Source organism: Halichoerus grypus, chromosome 7, assembly GCF_964656455.1.
Source record: "Halichoerus grypus chromosome 7, mHalGry1.hap1.1, whole genome shotgun sequence".
In the NCBI taxonomy this organism is placed as follows: Eukaryota; Metazoa; Chordata; class Mammalia; order Carnivora; family Phocidae; genus Halichoerus; species Halichoerus grypus.
In genome coordinates this window covers 28115650-28121692 of record NC_135718.1, presented here as the reverse complement: position 1 = coordinate 28121692, position 6043 = coordinate 28115650, and positions in this window count along the sequence as shown.

Genomic DNA, 6043 nt, shown 5'->3' with positions numbered 1-6043 from the left:
TTTTTTTTTTTTATATCTAGGGCTTGTTTTAATTCAGGATACACTTAAGTTTCACACTAATATTCAGTCAGTCTCTAGTCTTTTCAAATCTACAATAGCCCACCTACCTTTTTGGTTTTGTTTTTCATGACATTGACTTTTTGGAGGAGTTCAGTCCAATTTGCAGGAGACAACAGTGTATAAGGAAATGGAAACTAAGGTGTTTCTGAAAACTGAGGGGCAGGGAAAATTCACTAAGGTCAGCCAAGTAACTAGAAATTAACTAAAACATAAATAAGTTTAAGGAAGAACCACAAAGTTCTAGTTTTCCTCACTTTGGAGAGAAATGTTAAATTCCCTGTCTCATTAACTATTGATGCCCCTGCTTTGATGGCACACAAAGCATGTGTTTTTTCTACTTTGGGGGCAATCCAGCACAGCCCAGGAGTAGAGATCAGGACTGAATCTAGAAGAGTAGAAATTTACCAAATACGGGCAGGTAATCACTTCAGGAAGAGGAAACAATAGTAAGATATGAAAACTCATCAGTGGAATTCTGTATTATCTTTATAACTCTTAGAAATCTAAATCTACTCTGAAATATAAAGTTTATGGAAAGAAAGCTCATCCATGGGAATTTAAGCTAGCTCAAGATAGCTGAATACAGTGTAAGTGTCAGAGTAATAGAAAATGAAATTGGAAAAAAATGAAAGAAATAGGGGTCTTGATGCATGCTAAGAAATCTGGCTTTAAAATACACATTCTTTTCAAGTGCATGGAAAATTTCTCCAGGATAGATATGTTAGGCCACAAACCAAGTCTCAACAAATTCAAGTACATAGAAATTACATCAAGTATCTTTTCAACCACAATGATTTGAAACTAGAATTCAATAAGAAATAAGGAAGAAAATTAGAAAGTTAAAAAATACATAGAAATTAAACAACACACTCCTGAACAACTAATAGACCAAAGAAGAAATCACAAGGAAAAATAAGAAATATCTTGAGACAAATGAAAATGGAAACACAACACACCAAAACTTGTGGAATGCAACAAAAGCAATTCTAAGAGGAAAGTTGATAACTGTAAATGTCTATATTAAGAAGAAAGAAAGGTCTCGGATAAACAACATTACACATCAAAGAACTAGAAAAAGAAGAATAACCAGGCCCAAAATAAGCAGACGACAGGAAATAATAAAGATTACAGCAGAAATAAGTGAAATAGAGAATAGGAAAACAATAGAAAAGATCAATGAAACTAAGAGTTGGTTTTTGAAAAAGATAAGCAAAATTGACAAACCTTTAGCTAAACTAATCAAGAAAAAGAGGGGACTCAGATAAATAAAATTATCAATGAAAAAAGAGACATTTCAACCGATACCACAGAAATACAAAGATCATATCAGACCACTGTGAATAATTATATACCAATAAATTGGACAACCAAGAAGAAATGGATAGATTTCTAGAAACGTAAAACTTAACAAGACTGAAGAAGAAATAGAAAATCTCAAAAGACCAATAATGAGTGAGGAGTTTGAATCAGTAATCAAAAAACTCCCAACAAAGAAAATCCCAGGACCAGATTATTTCACTGAATTCTGCCAAACATTTAAAGAATTAGCGCCAATCTTGGGTGCCTGGGTGGCTCAGTTGATTAAGTGTCTGCCTTCAGCTCAGGTCATGATCCTAAGGTCCTGGGATCGAGCCCCATATTGGGCTCCCTCCTCCCTGCTCGTGCTCTCTCTCTCGCTTGCTCTCTCAAATAAATAAAATCTTAAAAAAAAGAATCAATGCCAATCTTTCTCAAACTCTTCCAAAAAACTGAAGAGGAAGGAACACGCCCAGACTCATTATATTACGAAAGCCAGCCAGATAAGGATACTATAAGAAAACCACAGGCCAATATCCCTGATGAATATAGATATAAAATTCTCAACAAAATACTGGCAAACTGAATTCAACAGCACATTAAAGGGATCATACACCATGATCAAGTGGAACTTGTCCCTGGGATATAAGGATGGTTCAACGTACTGAAATCAATAAATGTAATAAGCCTCATTTATAGAATGAAAGATAAAAATCATGATCATCTCAATAGATGTAGAAAGAGCATTTGACAAATTTCAACATCCTTTCATGATTAAAAAAACTCTTAACAAAATTGTGCATAGAATGTACCTCAATATAATAAAGGCGCTATATGACAAGCCCACAACTAACATCATACTCAATGGTGAAAGGGTGAAGGCTTTTCCTCTAAGATTAGGAACAAGACAAGGGTGCCCACTACCAGATGTTCTAGCCAGAACAATTAGGCAGGAAAAAGAAATAAAAGGGATCCATATTGGAAAGGAAGAGGTAAAACTGTCTCTGTTTGCAGATGACATCATCAAACAAAACAAAAACAAAAAAACAGAATAAATGAATTCAGTAAAGTTGCAGGATACAAAATCAACATACAAAAATCAGTTGTGTTTGTATACACTAATAACAAACTATCTGAAAAAGAAAGAAAACAATCCCGTTTATAATAGCCTCAAAAACAGTAAGATATTTAACAATACATTTAACCAAAATGGTGAAAGATCTGTATACTGAAAACCATAAGATACTGATGAAAGAAACTGAAGAAGATACAAATAAGTGGAAAGATATTTTGCCCTCATGGATTAGAATTAATAGTAAAATATCCATACTACCCAAAGCCATTTATAGATTCAATGCAGTCTCTATCAAAATCTAATGGCAGGGCGCCTGGGTGGCTCAGTCGTTTGAGCATCTGCCTTCGGCTCGGGTTGTGATCCCAGGGTCCTGGGATCAAGCCCCACATCGGGCTCCTGGCTTAGCGGGTAGCCTGCTTCTCCCTCTCCCTCTGCCTCTCCCCCTGCTCATGCCCTCTCTCTCTCTCTGTATCTCTGTGTCTCAAATGAATGAATAAAATCTTTAAAATAAATAAATAAAATTTTTTAAAAATCCAGTGGCATTTTTCACAGAAATAAAAAAAACAATCTTAAAATTTGTATGGAACCACAAAAGACCCTGAATAGCCAAAGCAATCTTGAGAAAGTAGAATAAAGCTTGAGGTATCACACTTCCTGATTTTAAACTATGTTACAAAGCGATAGTAATCAAAACAGTATAGTACTGATGTAAAAACAGATACATAGACCAATGGAGCAGAATCAAGAGCCCAGAAATAAACCCATGCATATACAGTCAACTAATATTTAACAAAGGAGCCAAGAATACTCAATGGGTAAAGGATAGTCTCTTCAATAAATGGTATTGGGAAAATTGGATATTCTCATGTAAAAGAATGAAACTGGACCCCTATCTTTCACCACTCACAAGCATTATTTAAAAATGGATTAAAGACTTAAATATAAGACCTAAAACTGTAAAACTCCTGGAAGAAACAGGAAGCACTTTGACATTGGTCTTGGCAATGATTTTTTGGATATGACACTAAAAGCACAAGTAACAAAAACAAACATTAACAAGTGGGACTATATCAAACAAAAAAGCTTCTGCACAGCAAAAGGAACAAACAACAAAATGAAAATGCAACCTATGGAATGGTAGAAATGGTAGAAAATATTTGCAAACTATCTATCAGATAAGGAGTTAATATCCAAAATATATAAGGAACTCAAATAACTCAATAGCAAAAAAGCAAATAATCTGATTTTAAAAATGGGCAAAGGATCCAAATAGACACTTTTCCAAAGACTACCAATGGCTAATACATACATGAAAAGGTGCTCAACATCACTAGCCATCAGGAAATGCAAATCCAAATCACAGTGAGCTATCACCTCACACCACACAACAGTGAGAATGGCTATTATCAAAAAGATAAGAGATAAGTGTTGATGAAGATGTGGAGAAAAGGGAACCTTTGTGCACTGCTGGTGAGAACGCAAATTGGTAGTCACTATGGAAAACAGCATGAAGCTTCTTCAGGAAATTAGAATAGAACTATCATATGATCCAGCAGTCCCATTTCTGGGTATATATCCCAAGGAAATGAAATCACAGTATCTGCAACCCCACATTTTCAGCAGCATTATTCATGATAGCCAATACATGAAAACAACCTAAATGTCCATTGTTGGATGAATGAATAAAGAAAATGTAGTGTAATGAAAAAAGAAGGAAATCCTGCCATTTGCGATAACATGGATGAAGCACGGGGGCATTATGCTGAGTGAAATAAGTCAGAAAAAGACAAATAGTGTATGATCTCACTTATGTGAAATCTAAAAAAAAACAAAACTCATAGAAAAAAGTAGACTGGTGGTTGGCAGGAGTTGGGGGAGGGGGGTGGGGAGATGTTGGTCAAAGGGTGTAACTCCAGTTATGAGTAAGCTCTGGGGATCTAATGTACAGTATGGTGACTGTAGTTAACAATACTGTATCATACACAGTTTACCCTTGAACAACGCAGGGTGAGAGGCGCTGACCCCTGCACAGTCAAAAATCTGTATTAACTTTGACCCTTCTCACTGTTGACCGGAAGCCTTACCGATAACATAAACAATTGATTAACATGTATTTTGCATGTTATATGTATTATATACTCTATTCTTAAAGTAAGCTAGAGAATAAAAAATGTTAAGAAAATAATGAAAAAATACACATATAGTACTGTATCTTAAAAAATCTGCATATAAGCAGACCCATACAGTTCAAACACATGTTGTTCATGGGTCAACTATATCTCAAAGTTGCTAAGAGTAGATCTTAAATGTTCTTACCACACACGCACAGAAGGTAACTATGTGGAGTGATAGCTATGTCAGCTAAACTTATTATGTAGTCATTTCACAATATAAACATATACCAAATCATCACATTATACATCTTAAACTTACACAATGTTATATGTCAATTATAGCTCAATAAAGCTGGAAAAAAAAATAAAGTAGAACTTACAACCCCCCACCCCCTGCAACACACACACACACACAGAAAAAAAACTGGTATTTTCAGATCTATCTTGGGAGAACCCTGTATCCTAAATGTAACTGGGGAGCTTGTCCACTACATATATCAATTCCAAAATACTAGTTTCTGTGTCAGAATATGTATCTGGCCAAATGTTTCAAATCTTATATAAAAAAGTTACAGAAAGTTTAATAAAGAACCAAAGGGAATTTCATTAGACAAGTTCATCCTCAGAAACACAAAAGTGAATTGAAATATTTCATTAAAATTTTGGTTTCTGGGGTGCCTGGGTGGCGCAGTCAGTTAAGTATCTGCCTTCGGCTCAGGTCATGATTCCAGGGTCCTGGGATCGAGCCCCACACCAGGCTCCCTGCTCAGCGGGTAGTCTGCTTCTCCCTCTGCTCCGTCCCTGCCCCTGCTCTCTCTCTTTCAAATAAATAAATAAAATCTTAAAAAAATAAATAAAATTTTGGTTTCTGGATAAAGAAACAAAAAGAGTCTGGCTTTTTCAAAGAGGCTATGAGAAGTCACTAAAGGATTCTAAGCAGGAGGGGAAGACTGTTCTGACAGCAGTGTGGAAGGCGCATTGGGGGATCATTACAGCGAGAAGACACAGCTATAGTGCAGCGGAGCAGGGGACAAATAACGGTCTGGAATAGAGACAGTGGGAAGGGACAGAAAAAGGGTTAAGAACTCTTTGGGAGAGAGAATTGACGACGTCAGACCCCTTCCTAGCTGCTAACACCCAACTCTGAATAAGGATGCCTGTCCTCCAAACTAGACTAGCCAGTATCCTCCATCCATTCATGTCTTTAGTCTGAAAGGAAGACAATCGGGTCCCTAGGAGCCCCCTCTGACCCCGCAGGCAAAAGTAGGAAGATGTTTTAGAAAATGCTTTATTTTCTGAGTGGCAGTCCCACCTCCCCACCTAACACATACACACACATACACACTCTTTGTCTCTATCACATTTCCAAAAGGGACCATCTGTCAAGATGTCATCCATCTCCAGACATCTGACTCACACAGAGAAGAGATGGGGAGGGGCCCATTACATACATCAAGCTATCAAAACACTCCTTTCACTGCTTCTGCTCAATCTAGAA